This window comes from Cuculus canorus, chromosome 2 (genome assembly GCF_017976375.1).
Source record: "Cuculus canorus isolate bCucCan1 chromosome 2, bCucCan1.pri, whole genome shotgun sequence".
NCBI lineage: Eukaryota > Metazoa > Chordata > Aves > Cuculiformes > Cuculidae > Cuculus > Cuculus canorus.
The window spans coordinates 111,066,272-111,089,685 of NC_071402.1; the positions used below are offsets into that span (position 1 = coordinate 111,066,272).

Here is a 23,414-nt window from a genome sequence, read left to right on the forward strand (position 1 = left end):
ATCTCACTCCTTCCCAGGGCCTGTGGCCGACAAGGTCCAGCACATCCCCCTTAAACAATCTTTCTGTACTTTGGGTTTTTCCACTGCCTGTCAGACCCTGTGCTACAGGGAGCCCCGAGCTTTTGTGTCTCCTGGGCTTTGGAGACACTTGGTTTGCAAAGCTCTGGCTTTCTGTGCCAGCAGGTACAGCCCTGTATGGTGTGCTGGGTCTTGTGGTTGGAGTATGGCCAGAGTACATAAGAGACGGAAAGCCTCTTTCTTTGATGGCAGCTGGAGAAAGGACCATAGCTATGACACAATGGAATGTGTTGGCAGTTGCAGTGATCCTGACCAGGGAATCATTGCACATGAAGGAGTTAAACAGCTGCACACCCAGCATGGCCTTCAGACCTGTGTTGTGCTGCACAAATCCCTTGTCTGCAGGACAACCTCAGCTCACTGTAATGGAGGAGCCTGCAGGCAGCTCCTACTTCATAGCAGCAATTACACCACCTGCGCGGCCTTGCCCTTATCTAGAAAAACAGTAAATTGTTCTCATGCGAACACTCTTTCTGTTTGACAGTAGAAATGATGGCTGGTGTTGTTTTTATGCAGTAAAATCCTAAAATAGCTTGAATGACCAAAATAAGGTATCTCTTTCTACGGATAGGGTCTGTATGGTGCGCTGCAGGAAGTCTGTTCTCTCTCTAAGTGCTGCTATCTCTAGGTTCCCAGTATCAGATAGCATTGGGATCATAACAGACCAGCACCTCCAGTTCTTCACAGCATTTCCCTAAGCCCAGAAAGCACTGCTCCTCTCAGGCAAGCTGCAAATGGAGATTCAGAGAAGCAAATGCTTCTCCAGGAAGGCAGTGTCCCTTCAGTGCCTTGTCAGCGTGGTGTAATGGGTTTGTCACTGTGTAAAACACCACGGTGTAATCACATTGTTTATGAGTTGCTTGCAGCTGCAACGCCAAGAAACAAAATCATTCCAGTTAAAGATCCTCTACTACTAACATCTCTTCATCTATTGTAATGTAAGTTCAGCAACTTCTCATCCTCTTCATAAATGCCTGTCTTCATGCTTGAGATCATACATTAATTGTGAAATGTTGTCAGCAATCAATAAACCATTTTTCACCTGCCAGAAGTGAAAAAAAAACCCAAAACGTCCTGAGAAACATACATTCATAGGTGTCACTTATTCAAGAGGCTCATGGCCACACCCATGGCCATGCCCTGGCCAAGGGCAAGAAGAAGATACAGGCCCTGCAAAGAATATGTGAAGCATAAAGCAAAACTATTTTTTTGTGAGTGTGAAGGATTAAGTATGTGGAACATGGATTGGTGGTATGTTGCTATAAGGTTCTTTGCCTTGTGAGGACATTTTTGCCCTTGGTGCTGTTGAGGATAGTTGACGGAAAGTGTCATTCTGTTTAATTCCTGTTCATATGGGCAAGCACCTGCAGTGCACCCAGGCATGAATGATCTCCACAAAAGCCACTCTTGAGGCTGAATTCAGGTTCCCTCCTGGTTGTCCTTTGCAAAACTACCTGTGTGAAGGCCAGCAGTCCTGCTCTGCCACCTCCCTGGCCATGGCTTCCTGAACCTTCTAGTTGCAGCAGTAATTTACCTCGGATGTGGCACACTTTTGCTTTGACTCACAAGAAAAGATTTGGGACCTTGGTACAAGATGCCCCTTTTAGCATGAGCGGAGCAGTTGGTAGAGAGTTACTAGGCATGACTGTGCAACCACGTGGGGGCTGCTCCAGTGTGGGGAGCACTGAGCTTCAGAGCAGACGAATCTGGCTTTGCTCCAGGATCTGAACCTAGGAGAGGAATCTGTTTTCAGCGGCCTTGGGCAATCTGTCACAAGCCTTAACCAGAGAACCTGATAACAGGAGTGGGAAAACAGAAGGCATCAGCTGGATCTCAGTGCACAGTCTGGGACAGAACAAACTTATTTCTTGCCCACACCTCTCCAGGTGACTCTGCACAACAGATAAGAGGCTCTAGCATTGGAAGACCAACCAGAGGAAAATGTGGGTGATGACTCATCTGCATCAAAGCAAATTTCTTAACCCAGGTAACAGACAACCCCACCTGAGGGGATGCAACACTGGACCTGATGATCACTGATACAAGTGAGCTCATCAGTGACATCAAGATTGGAGGCAGCCTGTGCTGCAGTGGTCACACACTGGTGGAGTTCAAGGTCCTGAGGGATATGGGGCAAGTGAGCAGTATAGTCAGGACCCTAAATTTCAGGAAAGAGACTTCCAGCTCTTCAAGGAGTCAGTCGGTAGGACTCCCCTGGGATATTGTCCTACGGAACAAGGGAGCAGAACAGATATGGCAAATATTTAAGGATGCTTTCCATAAAGCACAAGAGCACTTGGTGCCCAAATGTAGGAAATCAGGAAGAGAAGGGAAGACACCAGTGTGGCTGAGTTGAGACCTGAGGGTGAAACCAAAGAGCAAGAGGGAACTGCACAGGCAGTGCAAGCAGGGATAGGGAACGTGGGAAGAGTATGGGGGCGCTGCCTGGTTTTGTAGGGATCTGGTCAGGAAGGCCAAGGCGTAGCTGGAACTGAACTTGGCAAGGGATAACAAGAAGGGCTTCTACAGGTATGTCAATCAGAGAAGGAAGTTTAAAGAGAATGTATCCCCACTGACGGATGAAAATGGTGACCTTGCATCAACCTCGTCCTCCCATAGGAGGACAAGCTGAGAGAGTTGGGGTTGTTCAGCCTGGAGAAGAGAAGGCTCTGAGGAGACCTTATACCAACCTTCCAGTACCTGAAGGAGGCCTACAAGAAAGCTGAGAAGGGACTTTTTACAAAGGCATGGAGTGATAGGCCTAGGGAAAATGGCTGTAAGTTGGAGTGGGGCAGATTTAGACCAGACATTAGTAGGAAATTTTTCACAATGACGGTGGTGCGGCACTGGCACAGGTTGCCCAGAGAAGTTGTGGATGCCCCATCCCTGGAGGTGTTCGAGACCATGCTGGATGAGGCTTTGATCAGCCTAACCCAGTGGGAGGTGTCCCTGCCCATGGCAGGGGGGTTGGAACTGGATGATCTTTAAGGTCCTTTCCAACTCAAACCATTCTATGATTCTATTTAAATTTCCTCATTCGTGGTCACTGACAGCTGTTTGTGCTGTCAGTATCTGCCCTAGACCAGCCAGGAGGAAAATTGCCGCATTTTATTTTTGATACCTGTGTTATGGTTTGTACCATACAAGTGCATTTTACTGGATGTTGCTTGCGTGAAGCTTCAAAATCTTGTGTGGTCTGTGCCAAGCTCCCAGTTTCTGTGTTGAAGATGATACAAATAAGCCTCTGTTTGACTGCAAGTAGCCATCAAAAGACTTTTTCATATTTGCATCACAGCTGCTTCAACTGGAGGTCAGCCCTGCCTGTTCATACCCTACAAGCTTTGCCCCAACATGTTCAAGTTTAAATTGTTGGGGTTTATGATAGTCCCTTAAAGAAGGGAAACATCAATCACAACTTACTCACTAAAAATAGTACACCAGAGAAGCCTGGTAGAGACATACATGTGACGGTAAAATGCTTCTTTGATTTTTAAATTTGTTTTGTTTTTACTAAGAACATAAATAATATATGAATTTGTTTTTATGAAAGCACATCAAAACCAAATTATCTAGATTTCATTTTGAATACTTTAGGAAGATATAACCAGCGTATTTTGATGCCAGGGCTCAGAAGTGGTGTCAGGGCAACAGAAGTGATGAAGAATGAATGAAAAAAGCCTGTTGGAATCTTAATGCTTTTTAAGATCCCAAAGAGGAAAGCTGATATATTTAGTAAGCATCGCTAAGAAATTTCAGCAGGCAAGAATTAGTTTCTGAGAAACACACAAAACTGAGACAGCCCCCTAGTCACTAGAGAAAGGTAGTGATTTTTTCCCTTGGAGACACAGAGAATCATTTAATAAAAAAAAAAAAATGATGCAGTAGAATAACTGCAATCTTATTAAATCATACTAACTGCTGAGAAGAGGTGGCCCAAGTGCCCATAAACAATATGGATTTTTAATTCTTTGATTTTTATTATAAAATGCATTTTAAAGAAAAAAATAACTCAAAGCTTTCTCTAGTGCTGTGTCTGATAATCTTAATTTACTATATAGCACAACATATTCAAGTTTTAGCCACTTATTATCTGCAGCATGTTTATTATTCCAACTCAAATGTATTAAGAAGCCCAGAAAATAGTGTTTGTAGTGTATTAGTGACCCATGCAAAGTCACCATTGTTTTATTTGTCCTGAGCAATTAATAGAGAGTATTGTAGAAATAGTGTAGAGAATGTAGAAATAGTGACAGAGAGAAAGGGTAAGTAAGGCTTAAGAAAAATTCCAAGCATGGTATTGTAACAAGTAAATCCTGGCTGGCACAACCCTGTCTTTTCCTTTACAAAACAAGAACCCAAGACTATACTCTCTAAGAAGTAGCACTGCTACAAAAAGACCTGCTGTGCTGGAGAAAGGTATGAAGAGTGATGATATGAGTTCAAAAGGTTAAAATTATTAAGGATTTAGATTGCAGCTCAAGCAGAAATGGAGGCTAAAAGATGAGGACTGCTTGAACAAAGAAAGCCTGATTTTTTTTTTTCTTTTGTTTTTAAAGAGAAACAGGTTGAGCAGCATTTCAGGGCTTTTTTCTGCACTAGTACCTTTATAAAATTCCATGCAAAAAGGAGGTATTTTCATAGGTGATATTCCAGTCTCTGGAAATGTATTCTCATTTGCCCTTAAATAAATTTCCTTGAAGTGCATGTTAATGGGTATCTTTCACCCTTCTTACAGTTTTTACTGCCGAACAGCAGCAAAGTTTATGGCCGTTCCTTAAATTTATCTCCAGCTGGCTTGAAAGAGATAACTAAAAGAATGCAAACCAAATAACCTTGATTCAGAGAACTCTGCTGCTTTTCAGCTTGTCTGGACAAGCACAGGGAGTGTCCAGGCTGTTCTTTTAACCCCTACCATTGCTGAATACAGACCTATTCATCTTGCAGTGAAATTTCATGCAGTTTTAGGGTAAAAAAGTTAAATATGTTAAAAAGTAAAATATGAACACAAAATTTCTGCTACAGTGGTTGGCTATATATCAATCGAAAAGCAATAGCACGGCCACTACTGATATATTACTTATCTGTTTGCAGAGAAGGAGCTGCTCCAAGTTAATGCAGTGCCTACCTAAAAAACTCCCACACAAAACTCCTCATCCCAAAAGAGAAAAAAAGCATCAGACTCATGTTCCAGTGAAATCAAATTATCCCAGATGTAATCCAAGACAGTTACCATTGCTCACCTGACATGGGATTACCTGTTAAACTGCAGCAATTATATTCTGAATCAGTATCTCATGGTTCAGGGCTAGGTGAAAATGGACTTCGAGGAGTAGAAAGGTTGCTCAAGACTGTTTGTCATGTGCCTTTATACAGAGCCTCAGGCATTTACATATTGCAAGAGTTTTTGCTAGAATATATTGCCCTAATTAAGATTTTTCAACCTAGTTTGTAGTGCATTTTTATGAGTTCTGAAGGAAAGTAGGTTCTGAAAGCTCATGACCCTGAAGCACCCAGATGACCAGGATGATTTGTGCAAGGCCTATAGGACATGCCTGATAGAGTTTGGAATCGAAGTTCATTCTTTTTGCCAGTATGCTAACCATAAGGGCAATTCTCTACCTAGAATACAGGTATTTATTTATATGGGCCTTAAAACATCCATAGTTTCATTTCCTAAAAAAAAAAAAAAATTACTCTGCTCTACAAACAGTTATAATCCAAGTCTAAGTTGCATTCCTAGTCTTATTACACTCCAAGTCTTACAGGTGAAGTGGAGCACATCATGTATGTGAAGTTAAGCATTTATTGACATTCTAACCAACATCCAAAAAAGCATTAATCTTAGCCCAGTTGCAGTACTACTATGATTCATAGTCTAGATTAATACAGGGAGGTCTCACCAGTCACCAGTACAGTCAAAACAGTTGCATAGAAAAATCTTCCTAGTACCTACGTTCTTTCTCTGGTGTCATGCTCCCTCTTTCAGCATCCTTTTGGGTGCCTGCATGGACAGGTAAAGAGGCTGCAGACAATATCGCTGACAGACCAGGATCCCAGGTTCTTCCCTGGAAGGAGGCTGATGCCAGGGTGGGGGTCCCTTCCTCCTTGGTCTGGGGCACTGCCAGGTTTTATTTTTATATATTCTTTCAATGCAATCTGTGTACATGAATTTACACTTCATTGTTTCTCAGTTGTTCAGTTATCTGTTCTTTCTTTTATATTGAAACTGATTTAACAAGATTATCTTGCTGTAATGACCACTGTGGTTTGTGTTCATGGTACCAGACCATTTCTGATTCTTGTACCTACCATTTTGTTCTCAGACAACAGATAATATAGTCAACAAAAAAACCTACATGCTGTCACAATAAATTAAAGCTAACCTAAACCCAATCTGACCACTAGATAATTGCTATCATCTCTAAAATAATTGGCTTAGGTGAACATGACCCATATGAGTGCTGAGACCCTGCCCTGTCAGGCCAGTGCAAATCCTTCAGCCTTTCACTCATAATGGCAAAAATGGTATTTCTTTGGCTGCAGACTAAGTCCTGATTCATTGATAGGGCATTGCTGTAGGCAAGGCTTTCTGTAACTGTCCTTTTCAAACATACCAGAACATTACTTGCTTTCTCTTCCTTTCATCTGACATTAAAAACTATCACAACCAGAAGACTTATGTAAATAAATCACACATTGATGTCGAGGCAGCATTTTCCACGTGCCTAAAATGGTATAAAGATAGAATTTATGAGATCAAATTTATGCCAACTTTTTTTTCCCCACTACAGTAACTGCATTGTTCCACAGTGTTTAGATTTTCCCAAGCTATTGTTCACGATGATGCTCGTTTTTCTGATATTCTACTTATCTTTTCGTTTGAAACAAAGAAGCTTCTGGGCCAGCCAGGAAGTATGAAACAAAAGCCTTAGGTTTTGCCTTATTTATGTGACTCATTTTCTGTGTGACTGGGTATTCTGCAGAATATAAAACTTATCTGTATAAAAAAAACTGTGATGTCTGGATTGTAAGTTCTGTATGATGGCATAATACCACAGCAAAATACTGTATGCTTTCTGTCACTGTTTTTTTTCCTCTGGTATTTAGTATATTCTGAGAGATCAGTTCTTTTGGCATAGTCTCAGTTAGAGGAAGCTTGAGATGAATTTAAAAGTACTACACTAACTATATAGAATTTTTATATATTGATGGAAATGAATTGAATAATGAACATACTTTAAATTACATACAGGTATCCTCACCTTGAGATAGAAAAAAGCAGTTTTTTACAGTGAGAACAGTCGATCACTGCAACAACCTCCCCAGGGATGCAGTAGAGTCCCCATCTCTGGAGGTTTCCAAGATGTGACTGGACATGGTTCTAGATAATCTCATCTAGGCTCCCTTTCCCACGAAAGGTTGCCCAGATGATATTTGGAGGCCCCTTCCAACCTGGGCTCTTCTATAGTTCTGTGATTATTGCATGATTTGACTGCAGGGAAAGAGAATTATGTTCTAATATTTTCTTTGGCAGTAAATACTGGTGGTGTTTTAACCTAATTATTATTGTGATTACTAGAGAATGAAAAAGTCCCATTTAGACTTTGCTTTTGAACTTAAATATTTTACAAGAATGGATATGAAGTTTCAAAGCCTTAGTCTTTCCTTTAGCAGATGAACTAGCTATTGAGGGACATCTGAGTCTTAGGCCAAGAGCTCTCTAATCAGCTCTATATTCCTGAACTTCCTAAGGTAAAAGAAATTAAAAAAAAAAAACCCAAAATGTTTAATTTCTAGAAAGAGTTGCAACAGAGGATAAGCCATACTCTCTCACCTATAGTGACCTGCATGCTTTTAAATTTAGAAGTCACATTTTAGTAAATGTGTGTAAGTATTCATTTACTGGGCACGGCCTGGGGAATTTTTACCATGGCTGTTCTCAAGGTATTTTGTTTCTCTGCAGTGGATGTCAGGAGTAGCAAAAGCACTGTGGATTTCAGTCAGAACACATGCAGGGGTTTTGATGCACTGAAGTTTGCATCACTGTGGCAACTACACTGACATCAGTAATTGAATAAAAATTATCTGGGGTTTGTGTGTGGTTTACTTTCATACTATGCCATAACTGGAAGGATGAGTAAACCATAAGAAGTAAAAAAAGGCTTTTATGTTAAAGGAGAGTAAATGAGCTGCTGAAGCTCTGCCATACTTTCACTTTTGAGTTTCACTTCCACGAAGAGACCTTGTTCCCAATGATGAAAATGTCTAAAGTGATTAGTTATATGCCCAATCAGGGGGAGACCCCTGTTGCAATACGTGGCTGTTGTTCAGAGGAGCCATGTAATCAGAAGAGCACAGTAACTCACAGAATTGCATAAAATTTGCATCGCATTCTGTGGAGACTTCTGGAGCTTTTAGATGGTAATATCTGCAGTATGTAACTCAGAACCTGCTGCCTGCTTGTGCTAAGGTTAAATAGGTTTGTAAGCCTGTGAGAGTGCAAAGTGTTGCGGAAAACTCAGTGAGATATTTGAATAAGTAGTATTCAGACATTAATTAAAGAGATCCCTGCCACTGTTGAAGGCAATCAGAATATATCACGGCTATATTAACTTCCTCAAGCAGTATGACAGTAGATGTTGAACAAGATATGCCTTTTATAGGCTCTTTATCTGACAAACTGAAATGGACACAAAGCAAATGTTTTTTCATCACTTTCTAGAGGTATGTGAGTGAGAGGGCTGGGTAGAGTGCTTGGTAAGAGGTAAGTTAATCAGGAAGAGAAATCTTGCCAGCAACTCCAGAACCAGGCAAAGGTTTAGATACAGACTAAACAAGCAGTCCTCCAGCTGGAGGATATGTCCTGCATGGAGGGAAATGACACAGACATGCAGTGGCTGGATGCTCAGTTTTGTGCAGGAGTGACAATGACAGCCACAATATACCCCTGGGAGGGAGGCTATCATTAATAGTTCTTTTATAGCTATTATTCTGAAGTAGCTAGTTTCTCTGGGACAAGTTTCTTGACCTCAGAAATAAACTAGGGTAAACAGAAGTTCATCACCAGTATTACTATGTCAGTTTGGAGATACGCCTTTAAAGTCAAACAAACATCCTGAAATAATCACCCTGATAATAAGATACCTACACCACACCTACGCCACAAACTTTCGCCCTCATAGCTGTAATAGATGGAAACACCATTTATGGGCAGTGTATTTTTGTTGACTTGTGCAGATAGTTATACCAGGAAAAACATGTTTTTCCATGTATGACATCAGGGAGCAGCAAGGGACAGCTGCTTCTGAAGGTATAGGGGGACACTGGGATCCCAAGGAGATCAGCTGGGAAGGGACTTCTCCACCTAGGGTCCATCCTGCGGGTCTAGGACAACTCTGCAGTCAACTCTGTACAGACTACTGCTAGCAGGACACCTCTACACAGCCGAATCTCCGCAGGGAGAACTTGCTGCAGGGAGCCCCAAGCACCTGGCAGTGAGCAGTCCGGCAGATGCCACCAGTCCTCACCCCTGCCCTGGCACACACCGAGCTCTGCAAAGACTTTGAACACTGATGGGGGCTCTTACCAGGCATTTGGGACTCCCCATGTAGAGCTATCCCTGTTGTCAACTGTGTAGAGGTGTCCTGCAGAGAGCTGTCCTGTAGAGAGTTGGCCGCCACAGAAAGTTGGCTTCAGAAAGCTGGCCAAGGAGGATTCTCCCTTTCCCCATCCCACCACTCCCGGCGAGGGAGCTGGGCAGGCTGGGGTCCAGCTGGGCACAGCCCCCAGCACAGGGCATCACCCAGCTCAGGAAAGCAAGAGCTGTTGGTAGAGTAGCTCCCTCAAGCTCAGCATGGCTGAGGGCTTGCAACATGCACTGCAATTCTCTGCCCTGGATGCTTTACAAAAAGTGTACTTCCCCTCAAAGTTGGGTTTTTCCATCACTGCAAAAGGAGCAGAACTAAAAAGCATGATTTCAAGTGTCAACTGTGTGTCGAGGCCCATCCCTTCTGTGCAATGGATGCACCTCCACCATGAGTTCTGATGCACGAGTTCATGTATGGAGTGACAAGGAAGTAGAGGGATCTGTTACTCACTTTCCCATTCAAAATAAATGTTTTCCCTTGGAAATGTAGCCACAGCAATACCTCTATGCTGCAGTTGCAACAGCAGGAGTGTAGGAGTTAGGCAGAAAGGGCTTTATAGGTGATTTTATGCTGCCTTGCCGTGCTTCATGAGCACCTCCTCTCAGTACTCCTTAATCTGCACAGAAGCACTCTGTATCAGCCAGTACACCTAATTGCTTGTCTGACCGCCTGTACACTCAAACACGAAGTCCTGTCTTCCCAAGTGGGCTGACTCTTTTCAGTTTCTGTTCCTTCTCCACTTATTTAGAATCAGGAAACGCAATAAATTGCAGACTCAGTAACTCACTGGCAATGTGTCTGCGAGGCAGGGCCGCAGCTTTTGGAAGTAGTTCCCTCTGCAAAAGAAGGGAACGCCCCACTGCACACTCGTGAAAGGCTTGCAAGCTGCCAAGTTTCGTTTTTCCATCTGAGTTAAGGAAAAAAAGTTTCATTTTCTGTCTGGTGACTGGTTTGATAAACACACCTACGGCTTGCAAACGGATGTAACAAAGGCTGTTTGTTGTGCCAGTATTTCTAAGTCAGAGCCCCTTCCAAGACAAAAAGCAGTGTTTTCCACTTTTTGCCTGTGAGAAACACTTACTCACTGTCAAAACATTGAAAAGGACAAAGTCTTTGAAGCAAAGCCAATAATATTTTTATTTTACAATTCAGCACTGAATCGGATGTCCTTCTAAAAAAGGCACCCCATCTAACAAAAGCATTAGGCATATATACTAGTTTTAGGCAAAGGACTGGGTAAGTCCTCAAAGAATGTTTTTTTTTTTTACGTTATCCAACTATGTCTGGAGACTTCTTTCGGGTTATCTCTTGACGTAAGACAACTACGTCTTACAGGACAATTAAGCATATCAATAAATTCTTGCAACTCTAAGAGAGTGTTTATTTTTTCAGGTTATTTATCTATGCCTGGAGATTGTCTGCATATTATCTCTTGATACAAGACAGATTTATATTACAAGATAATTAAACATACAAACCAGCTGCAGCAAAATTTATCAATTACTTCTCATGTGCCTGTCATGGTTTAGCCACAGCCCCGTCAAATTTGACAGCTAAAAATTAAGCGGTTATGGTCGTCCCAATTTCCTTTCCACCCCACCCAGGGAAAGGGGAAATGAGAGGAAAAAACTTGCACGTTGGAAACTAAAACTAAACCAGCTTTAATGAAATAATAATAATAATAATAATAATAATAATAATAATAGCAAAGTTGCTGACGCACACCGTCTATGACTACTTCACCACAGATACTGCAGAGTGGGCACAGGAAAAGGGTCCCAAACTAGGAGGGAGCTGGACTCAGGAACTGGATTCAGGAATACATGGATCTGGGATCAGGGGCAAAAAAGACAGACAAGGGCCTCACTGGACATTGGATGCTAAAGAAGAGAGATTGACCCTCCTGATCCCTCAGGTTTGTATCAAGTATGACATGTATGGGATGGAATACTCAGTTGGTCAGTTTGGGTCCACCTGTCCCGTCTGCTCCTCTCTCCACTGCACAAGCAATGGCCTTTCTGCATCCCAGTGCCTTGGGTCACTTCTAGAAAGAAACACTGTCTGAAAACCATGCAGTTAACTTTCAGAAAATGAGACTTAGCTGAAAAAATAGAAAACTGATTAAACTTTAGCTCAACCCAAAACACTGCCCCAGAACTGAGGTGGGTTGGTCCTTGGTTTTGCTGCACTGAAGTGGAACACTCATAAATAACAATGACAGGGAGTTCAGAGGTTACATGGAATGCCAGGTACATTAGTCCCCATCAGCCATTCATTCCTTTCATCGTTTATATTCCGCGATGCACACAAGGACTCTTGCCTGAATAAGAACTGCAAAATCCCACCCTTGGACTTTGCTTTCATTGTCACTTAGTAAACAATTACATTGGGGCACACGCAGTTTTCCCACCTTGTATCAATTCAGCTTGTGACTGTACTTCTGACTGTTTTTGTTTGATTTTATTTTCTTTTTTTTTTTTTTTTTTTTTTTTTTAAGTGGCTTTGCCTCACTATTTTGTTGCACTCAGGGCAAAGTGGTAAAAAGGTTACCGCATGCTAAAGTTAGCACTACTTAGTTTCTCCAGTCCCTAAATGAGTACCAGGATAATTTGGGTTAAAAACTCAGCACAGAAGATGGATAATTAGCTGAAATTCATTTTTGTATGAGAAAGATGTGCTGGTGGCAACAGCTGATGGCTGAGAAAACCCCCTAAAAATTCGGTTCACAGAAATGTGAATTATTGAACAATCTCTCTCTCAAGAGAGCAGGTGGAGGGAGGGGAATCTGCCCTTCTGTTCTCTTCTGGTCTTGTGAGACCTCACCTGGACTATTATGTCCAGTTCTGGAATCCTCAACATAAGAAGGATACTGAGCTGTTGTAACAGGTCCAGAGGAGGGCTACAAAGATGATCAGAGGGCTGGAGCACTTCCTATACAAGGACAGGCTGAGAGAGTTTGGGTTGTTCAGCCTGGAGAAGAGAAGGCTCTGAGGAGACCTTATACCAACCTTCCAGTACCTGAAGGGGCTACAGGGGAAGGTGGGCAGGGACTGTTTACAAAGGCATGGAGTGATATGATGAGGGGGAATGGCTGTAAATTGGGGAGGGGAATAATAAGATGTAGACTATACATTAGGAGGAATTTCTTCATGCTAAGGGTAGTGAGGCACTGGCACAGGTTGCCCAGGGAAGCTGTGGATGTCCCATCGCTGGAGGTGTTCAAGGCCAGGTTGGATGGGGCCTTGGGCAGCCTGATCTGTGGGAGGTGTCCCTGCCCATGGCAGGGGGGTTGGAACTAGATGATCTTTAAGGTTCCTTCCAACCCAAACCATTTTATGATTCTAAAAAGTCTTGATCTTTGGCTTATTGATCTGCTTCTCCCAGCATGAAAAGACAGCGGGAACTGATGAATCAGGAAGCGATTCCATTACAGCAGGAGAAGCCTTCCCTCTCGGTTTTCCTTACACTGTGGAAGACCAGAGAAGCAGCTGCCGGGCAGGGATTGAACCCCCCGCTGGCACTGACGCGGGTGAAGGGTTTACGAGACGGGGCGGGGGGAGCGGGGGACAAGAGTCGATTTTCCACGTACTTTGACGACACTGCTACGTCAGTTTAAACATGGTTGACTTGGTAACACGCCCCCCTCCTCGACACCCGGACCGGGGAGGGGAACACAGACGGAGGAACAGACAGACAGCGAAAATCCCCCCCGGGGAGGCGGAGACGCGCGGCGCTGGGGGCGGGGCTAAGGGCTGGGGCGGGGCTAAGGGGACAGTAGCGCTGAGCTATAGGATGTAGGCGGGGCTTGTGTATATGGGCGGGGCTAAGGGGCGGGGGCAGGGGGCTAGTGACAGGCTATGGGGATGTGGGCGTGGCTATGGGCTGTGGGCGTGGCTAAGGGCTTCCCGGTGTTTAGGGGCGGCGGTCGGCGCGCTGCCCGGGGCGCTCGGCGGCAGCCGGGCAGGCCGGCAGGTAAGGGCGAGCAGCGGCACCCCCCACCCCGGGGGACGGGTGGGTCTGCGGCGGTTCCGTGCGGGGCTTGAGAGTGCAGCTGATGAGAGCTGCCATCGCGGGGGAGCTCCTCCTGCGCGGCCTTGCCTGCGTGCATCGCGCGGGTCTTAATGCCCCTCACGGCTCTGCCTTGCGTTACGCGGTTCCTTCCGCTCTGCGCGGTCGGGGCTTCTTCCCGCTCAGCTCATCTCTGCAAGCGCGCATTGCGCGGTTCTTCGTGCCCCTCGCGGTTCTTCCCGCCTTACGCGGGCGCTACGCCGTTCCTGGTGCCCCGCGCCGCTCTGCATGCATTGCGCGGTTCTTCCCACTCCGCCTGCAGGTACTGCGCGGCCCGTACAGCTCTGTGTGCACTGAGCGCTTCTTCCCGCTCTGCCGGCGTGCACTGCGCGGTTCTTGGTGCCCCGCGCAGCTCTGTGTGCGTGCATTGCCCAATTCTTTCCTTCCTGCGTGGCTATGTGCATTGCGCGGTTCTTGGTGCCCCGCACAGCTCTGCCTGCGTGCATTGCGCGGTTCTTGGTGCGCCGCACAGCTCTGCCTGCGTGCATTGTGCGGTTCTTGGTGCCCCGCACAGCTCTGCCTGCGTGCATTGTGCGGTTCTTGGTGCCCCGCACAGCTCTGCCTGCGTGCATTGTGCGGTTCTTCCCTCCCTGCGTCTCTGCACGTGCGCATTGCGTGGTTCTTCGTGCCCTGTGCGTTTCTGCCTGCGTGCATTGCACGGGTCTTCCCTCCCTGCATGGCTCTGTGCGTGTGCATTGCGCGGTTCTTGGTGCCCAACGTGCCTTTGCAGTGGGATGCGCTTGTTCCCCTTGGTGTGGCTTCCCACCTTGGTTGGGGTGTCGTGACACTCCTGTGCACTTATGCAGGAGGTTCTCGCAGTTCAGGAAAGGTGGACTGTGGCTCCTCGATAATGGAGCGCGAGTGCAGGGTTTGCCATGCAGGGTGGTGGGCAGTGAGGGTGGCTGTGTCCGTTGGGAATCCTGCCAAGGAATGTGTGGGATGGTTGGTGGAGAAAGAGAAAAGTGCATTACTGCTCTTGCCAGGCATCTGGGAGTGTGTGTTTGCCTTGTACAGCTTGCGCAGAGGAGCTGGGGGAGATGTATCCATGCTTGAGAGAAAGATAGAGAACTCCTTTGGCACAGCACTGTGCTGAGCATTGTCTTCAGTGGTTTTGGATCCGTTTCCTGAAAAGCAAAACTGTTGTACAAGGTCATGGAGTGGTCAGTGAACAAAACAAGACTTTTTCATTTGAAAAGGAGTTTGGACATCGTGTGCACTTCAGAAGAAATAAAAAAAAATCAAAAAGATCTTTCAACAGTCTTTGTGGGCTTTGCCCAATTTACAGAGAATGAAATTTGGGTTGATAGAGTAGGAGTATTGCAGATGGGAAGAGGCTTTGCTTTCCCATGAAAACATGTAGATGGGGGTGTTCCCTACTAGTGTTTTCACTGACTTGCAGTTAAACTTGTCAGGTGTTGGCTGTGAACTGCACAACATTGCTGTTAGGGGGTATCTTGTTGATTTGTTTGAGTTTCTTCCCCCCATCCCAGGTGTGGTATCATCATGGACTAATCCATGCGAAGGAAATACTGAGACTGTTTGTTTCCATTTGCTTTCTTACTCAGTCAGCTCTGTTTGATGGCAGGAACATCACTAGGTTGAGCAAACAACTGCAGCAGTGTAAACATGTCCCTCTTGGACTGAGTTAGGTTTTGTATGGCTGAGCCAGACTGGGGATTTCAAGGTTGTTGTTTTAGATAGGAAGCAGAGTTAACTGTTTACACTCTTTTGCGATGTTTTGGTTTTCAGTTTTTTTGGTATTTGTTAAACAGTAATGACACTGTGTAGACAGAATACTGAACGTGTTTTTGCATCATTTTTTTTTCTGTATATAAGAAGAGAGATGCAAGCCCTTTCTTAGTTTATTAAAAATGTACTAATACTGGAAGTCGTATGTATGTATACACAGAGGTTCTTCTCAAAAATACAACTCCATGCTTGCCTTGACCGTATGTTCTCTTAGGTGTACGTTGTTACTGGTAGGTGAGAAGGAAGAATAATTTGAAACTGGAAGCGAAAAAAGGCCCGTTGCGTTTCTCTTAGCGAAACGGTATGTGCAGGGGAACAAGGCAATACTGTCACTGTTGCAAGCTGTAAAGCAGTCTTCAACCAAAGCCAGTCCACATGTGCTTGACATGAGTTCAGCTTGTGAGGAAAGGAGGAAGGATGTTTGAGATGACTCCTTAAAACCAGAATGGCATGTCATGGCCTTGTGTAAGGACCTGTGTTACCATATTCATAGAATCATAGAATGGTTTGAGTTGGAAGGGACTTTAAGGATCATCCAGTTCTAACTCCTCTGCCATCGGTAGGGACACCTTCCACTGCTTCGGGTTGCTCAAAGCCTCATCCAGCCTGGTCTTGCACACCTCTAGGGGTGGGGCATCCATGACTTCTCTGGGCAACCTGTGCCAGTGCCTCACCACTCTCACAGGAAAAAAAAAAAATCTTCCTAATATCTAATCTAAATCTAACATCTTTCATCTTAAAACCATTACCCAATGTCCTATCACCACACTCCCTGATAAAGACCCCCCCTCCTCAGCCTTCTTGTAGGCCCACTTTAAGTACTGGAAGGCTGCTGTAGGGTCTCCTCAGAGCCTTCTCCAGGCTGAACAAGCCTAACTCTCTCAGCCTGTCCTCACAGGGGAGGTTCTCCAGCCCTCTGATCATCTTCATGGCCCTCCGCTGGGCTCACTTGAACAGATCCACATCCTTCCTGTGCTGAGGACTCCCTCGACCTGCTGATTAATCAGCAGTGCATTGAGGTCTTGCCTGCGATCTGCAAGCACTGTGATTTCTGTCTTTCAGTAGTGTTATTTTTACTTGTAATTTTCCTAGAGGGCTTCCCAAATTGGGATGTGAAGATACCTTATGAGCAACCTTGGGACATCCCAAGAGGTCTGTAGGAGCCAGTCAGTCAGGTTTCTGTTGTCCTGTTCATGGATGTAAAACTCTGGTTTCACTGAGAGTGCTCACGGTGCAAAGAAAGTACAGAGCTGGTGCCCTGGGGTGTGTGCATCCATCTCATTTTGTGGAAAGTGTTGTCTTGTTCTTGGTGAGGTGCTTTTGATTTCTATTTCCTTGCTGTATTGGCTCCTGTCCTAGTATCTTTCTTGCATGTGAGTCAACCACAAATCCTTACTCTAGAGGATTTATTTATAACATTTTAGTAGCATTCTTGTCTTGAGGTTTTGCTTGGATTACTGCAAGTCAGCAGGGCTGACCCAGTATTTATGGATGGGTTTGGGTCCTGTTTCTGTGGTCTTGTTTGCTGGTCATGCGTCTGAAGAGGAACAGAGCTGCCAAGCAGTATCAGCTATGTGAGTTTGGTATGCGGCCAGCTGGAGACATCAGGCAGCTGGGCTTAGTTACTAGTAGTAATTGCTTTATAACAGTTTGCATAAATAGAAACCAATGTACAGGTAATATGAAGAAGCAGGACCTTGGGAGATCATTCAGGCCAGCCCTGCCCAGAGCAGAGTCCTGGGACAGAGCCTGACTTTTCTTGTGTTTGTATTCTACTTGCTCCCCATGTTTTCACACAAACCTTGCACACATATCTTCCTTATCTGGTTTGTATGTAGTGTTTGAGGTATTAACAGACCACTGAGATGTCTGTGGCACTCATATTCTGGAGTGCATTTGCCAAATGTTGTTAAGGGTGTATGTCTTGTTTCTGACAGTATCTGTGCCTTAAAATCATCAGTTTACTACACAGCATGTTTCCAGGGGAAAGCTTGTTATGAAATGAAGAACAGTCTGAGATGTTATGTCTCATTCTGTGCACCAGCAGCCATTTAGTTGTCTCTTGAAAACACAGCCAGAACTGAGAAGTCTCATAGCTGACTTTCAAAATACAGACATAGCACTTACATGCTAGACCCAGTGCAGGTACAAATCCTGTCACAAGAGTGAGATGTGCTTTGCACTGGCAAGATGAATTGATTCAGTGTGGTACTGCACTGGTGGAGCCAAAAAAAAAGGTAGGCTGAGTTCCCCTAATGCTGGTTCTGGCTGAACACTTAGGAGGGAAAGGTATCTGGAGAAGCAAAACTCTATAAGTGATGTTTTGGGTTGTTTGTTTTCAGTTATGGAGGTTGTGTACAGGTCTCCAGATTGAAACAACCCAATAAAGTTTTCTTCATTCATCTACCTAGGAAATTGTTTTCATTGTCCTTTTGGAGGCAAACACAGCTAGAGGGATGCATGCTGTCTTCACCTCTGGAGTAGTTCTGTGATGCATAGGGCCCAGAAGCAATGAATAAACTTTATTTGATCCAGTTTCTACTAAGTTTAGGACAACATACACTGATAAGAAGCTATCACTATGCTGTTACGCTTGCCCTAATTTGTTTCAAATTTGCACTAGAATGTGATTCTTCATTTTCAAAGTGGTGCTGGCTTTTACTGGGAGCAAAGGGTCTTCTGGCACTTCCAGGTTTTAGTATGAATCTGGCGAGGTGACTTGTTGCAGAAGCTTTTTTTTTTGTTTGTTTCATAGGGCAGAGTGAGAATCTATCTAATGATAGGCTCTCCCTGTCTATGTGAATCTATCCCTAACAACAAGGATATCTAATGAGAAGCTATCTGAATCATAGGAATTTTATTTGAGTTGACCAGCTTCTCCCCAAGAGGAGCTGATGTATTTTAAAAGGCTGAGCACATTCTTTATGAGAAACTGTCTGAACATTTAACTAAAATGTTCAGATAATCACAAATACCACTACAGCTTTTCCAGGCTAAACAGATCCATGAGGATATTCATGTCTGACTCTGAACTTCTTTCCCCTCTTCTGCATGAGATTTCCTAATATATTTACTTATGGCCTGGTCAGTTATAACCTCTTTATCCTGATTATAGAACTTTTATTTTTGTCTGTGATTTCTCCAAGGCCTCCTCTGAGAGTACAGGCGATTTCAAGATTTTTTTTCTTTGTCATTTCAGCATTCAGTCGAATAACAAAGCTCCTGAAAGAAGTATGTTTTTTCTGCTTTTCACTGTTAGTGTTCTGCTTATATGCTTATATGTGTGTTCAAAGGAGGCTGTCTTCTGTAAATATATCTTTGGTAGCTGTCATTGTTGCAGGGAATGCAGATAAAGCTTGCTTCCTCAAGTTCTGACCTACTAGACCCTTCTCATCCTATATTTTTCCTTTCTTTTCTTGGGCCTGCACTGGCATTGACATACTTCCACATCAGGAAATACTGAACGCATCATGTGGAAGACCATATTGTAGTGTTCTTGTGCTTTGTGACTTCAGGGCTGCTTGGACGGATGGTGCCAGTGGTGGGCACATGGCTGGAGGGCTCTCTCTGATGTAGCAGTTTGGGGTGACACAACAGCTCCTTCTTGGTGGCATCATGTTCTCAGAGCCAGCATGCTTTAGTTGGGCAAGAGCTAATGAGAGCCTGGAGGTTTCCTGATGAGAAAACATGAATTATTCAAATGGTGATGAAATGTGTTTAGTTATCAGTCAGCCACAGTTTAGATATATTGTTGGGCTTTTTCTTTCTCTACGTGTGGCCAGTTGGTGATGTCTGCCTGTTAGTTTAAGGGGAAAAAAGGAAAGATGATTATTCCTCTACCTAATAGGAATGAGGAATGCACAATCTTTAGAAGTCAGATTTCTAGGCAACATGAGGGTGATAATTTTTATATTACTTTAATTCAGATATAGAGCTCCCCGGAGTGCTATACTTCATTTGTCGCTTGAATTATGTGAAGTTACTATGCCTTGAGAATAAAAACGTTATTGTACACTGAGTAATACCATAGGGACAGAACCTCAAAGCTTAACTTTCAGTATTAATAATTAAAAGCATGTTGTTTAGATCTCCAACTTTTTCTCTGTGAATAAGCAGTGTCACACAATTTCTCTTTTGAAACATGTAAACCAGATGCAGACAGAACAAACAAACACCTTGAGTCCATTCTGAGACTTTTAAAGTTTTTAGTGTTGCCAGGTGAGATTTATAAAGTTTTTAATGTTGCCAGCTTCAGATATTTGGAAAGCATAAGCTGGCCTCTTGAGACTGATAGCTGGCATAAAAACACAACATTTTTCAAGAATGACAAATAGGTTTTTTTGGGCATTTTTTGCTTATGTTTTCAAGCTTATTTGCTGAAGTGAAAAGAATCAAAACTTAGTCTTGTAAACCCCCAGAACCGTCCTACTTCTGAGGACGGTCTGACTGAAGCAATTCAGTGGAATGCTGACCATCACATAACATAAGAATTAGCAACATGTAAAATAAATGGGGATTTAGCCCACTGGCAGCAGTAAGGATTGGAACTGATTCTTTTTTACTTTACTGTATAATCTTTTGTTTTAATTCTTTGAGTAGAAGTTAATATGCTTAATTTTACTGACACAGTTGTGCTAGTGGCCTCTGGAGCCATTTAAAAAAGCCAACAGAGTATACAGTCTTGTTTGGGTTTGGTTTTTTTTGAAGGATGAGGTCCCAACAACGCACTTGAAAGGGACTCCCAGACCTTAGGGTATTCCAGCATATTTATGTGTCTGGTTGGAACAGAGTTAATTTTTTTGCTATAGCTCATATGGTTCCAAGTTTCAAATTTGCGACCAAACCAACACTCATAATCCAGTAATTTTGGTTTTAGCTGTTGCTGAGCAGTGCTTGCACAGCATTGGAGCTGTCTCTGTTTCTCGCTCTACCCTCCCCAGTGAATAGGTAGGGGTTGTGCAAGAGGTTGGTAGGGGGCGCAGCCGGGCAGATGACCCAAACATGGGTAGTCCATGCTGTGTAACATCGTGCTCAGTAATAAAAAAGGAGAGGGGGAGGCTTAGGGAGTGTCCTGCTTTTGACTGAGGTAGAGTTAATTTTCTTCCTCGGACCTGATACAGTGCTGTATTCTGGATTTAATATGAGAATAGCATTGATAACACACTGGTGTTGCTAAGCAGTGCTTACCCTAAGTCAGCTCTTCAGCCTTATCGGTGAGGAGGCTGAAAGTGCACAAGAAGCTGGGAGGGGGCACAGCCAGGACAGCTAATCCAAACTGGCCGAAGGGATATTCCATACCATATGATATAATGCTCAGCATATTAATTGTGGGGAGTTGACCAGGGAACACTGCTGATCGAGGATGGATTGAGCATTGGTCAGCAAGTGATGAGCAATTGCATCATGAACCAGTTGTTTTGTATACTTTAAACAAGTACATAAAATACATTACTCAGAACATTTACTACATGTTATAAAAGCTATAGCATGAAATCAGTATTCAAATAAATCAGTAATTTACTTGATGAAGTCAATATACTGAAGAATAGTTCAAAGCTAGATTAGTAATTAATGATTTTGTAGAAATTGATGTTACTAGCTTAATAAATAATGATTTTATAGAGATTAATGTTACTCACTCATACTGACAGTCTGTGGGTGGATCTCTTTCACTCAGTCTCATGGGGTAACCTTGATGGGCATCTCTGCTCTAGAGAGCAGTCCCAAACAATTATCTGGGGAGGCGAGCTAGAATCCCCACTGTTTGAAGATAGGACCGGGCTTTTATAGTATACAGTGATTGACTGTCAGTTACTTATTGCTAAGCCAAACCTTCTACCTCAGCAAAATACTGTTTATATTCTGTCATTCTTGTGTTCCTCTCGGGATTATCGAGATCCACATCCTTCCCTGGAACATCTGGTTACTCAGCGGTAGTTATACTTGGGGTTGCTGAGTCAGGCTAGTCCTCAGGACAGCATGACCTCCCGCGGTGTCTGGGGTTGCTGCCTCAGTGTTCTTCGACACTACGGACAGCATGACCTCCTACCACATCTGGTTCATGTAAGTAGGGTAGGGGGAAGTTCCCTTGAAGTAGGGCAAAGTTCTTATTTTACCCTCCTCTTAGAGCATTAGACAACCATAGCTTGGGAGCTGGCTGGGCATTGGTCTACGTGTGGGAGGTGGCAAATTATTGCCTTTGCATCACTTGTTTTGTTTTTTTCTTTCTGCCTTCTTCCGCTTTCCATTTACTATTTGAACAATTCTTATTTTGACCCACAAGTTTTCTTGCTTTTACTCTTTCTTTCCTCTTCCCTCGTCCCACTGGGGGTTGGGAGGAAGCAAGCCCTTACTTGTGTGCTGGGGTTAACCAACAGTACTCATCATGACAAAATCTTTCATTAGTTATAGTCAGATGCAGCTTTGATCCTTACCTTTGCTGGTTAAGCCACAGCAATAGGCAACATTTTTGTTTAATGCTTGCTACCCTCAGTTGACTTTATATAAATAGTCCTTCAGTTAGTCCACTGGTTTTGAGTTGAAATTGTTTATGAGGCAGGAGGATGTTGGGTAACAGCAAGACATGCTGTGCTAGTCATCACAGCGATTCTTTTGGATCATTAACTTAGACATCAGATTTGCATGCCTCTGTATCTCTTGGGTCTACAAGCTTGAGTGTAGTTGCAAAAGCCTGCAGCAGTCATCCCAGTTCTTGAAATGACCTACATTTTGGAGTTTTGACTGGGAAACTCCAGTTCTGGAAAGGGAGTCTAAAACAACTAGACACTTGCACTGTGTATCATTAACTTTGTATATTGTTTTATTGTTGTTGTTATTTTTCTCTTCCTTTGCTCTTTTACTAAATTGTCTTTATCCAGCCCTCAAGTTCTACCTTTCTTTTTGTTTCTCCTCGCCTTCATTCACTTCGAGGCAGAGAGGAGGTTGTAAAGGACTTTGTCGAAACCGTGTTTGCAATGGATGTCTCAACATTGCTGGAACATCTTGCCTCTCCTCACCGTCGCAGCAGCAACCACAAACCCACACATCTCCTATTTGTACCCTTAACCTGGCATGTGCGCCCAGACCCAGGGACAAGCTCCCCACAGAGATGGTATTGGGTATGAGCGCCACTGCTGTGTGGGGGCGTGGGGGAGAAGTCTGAGACACCTCAATAAAAGAACCATGACTACCAGCACCCAGTGGAATTCCCCACCTGACTTGAAGTTGATTTGGACTGATGGGATGCCACAGCTCCATGGTGGTAGCTATTGCACCTTCTACTTTACTTTTTTTTTCCTTCTCTTTCTCTCTCTTTCCTGCCTCTACTTGAACGGTCTTTTTGAAACTCTTAAACTTCCTTTTGTTACGGCATCTGACCTCATTTGTGTCTTAATCTCACTTTGGGAATAACAAAGAATCTCCCCAGACCTGACCATTCCAGGTCTGGGCAGAGGGTTGGATGTGCTTTTAGTTGCCAGCTGAGGCTAAGCCATGTCACTAGGGTAAATGTTGTACAAACTCCACTAGTGTGAGGGGTCATGGTAGATGGGACCTGTTTTTCTTCGATTTAGTTTATAGCCAGGAATTTCAACTGTTCTCGGTGCTTCCTTGGAATTAGCATTTTTGGTTTGCAGACATCATCACAGAGTGTTTATTTGTTTAGTTAAATAACACCTAACTTCTAACTGGCTTTTCCCCAGCCAGTCTGAAGCAGTCTGGATCTGAGTTTTACAGTTGTGCCTAGTTCTTCTGCTGTTCCTTTTCAGAGTTGTGGGCTGCTGCTCCAGTGTCTGCTTAGTGCAGATGTCATCCTGCTGAGCACCTCTTGTGCTTGCATAAATGAGGGAGGCGCAGTGCCATCTGTAGCATGCC

At 43.9% G+C, this 23,414-nt stretch overlaps 1 protein-coding gene across 2 annotated transcripts in view; it reads left to right on the plus strand.

Moving 5' to 3' along the window:
- The first annotated feature begins 13,603 nt into the window (after nt 1–13,603).
- The window catches only part of TRANK1 (tetratricopeptide repeat and ankyrin repeat containing 1), a 56,607-nt gene continuing 46,796 nt past the window's right edge, over nt 13,604–23,414 (plus strand). For both annotated transcript variants that reach the window (XM_054058964.1, XM_054058965.1), the window contains exon 1: nt 13,604–13,697. The gene's annotated coding sequence lies outside the window, so the exon portion shown is untranslated. The remainder of the gene's footprint in view (nt 13,698–23,414) is intronic.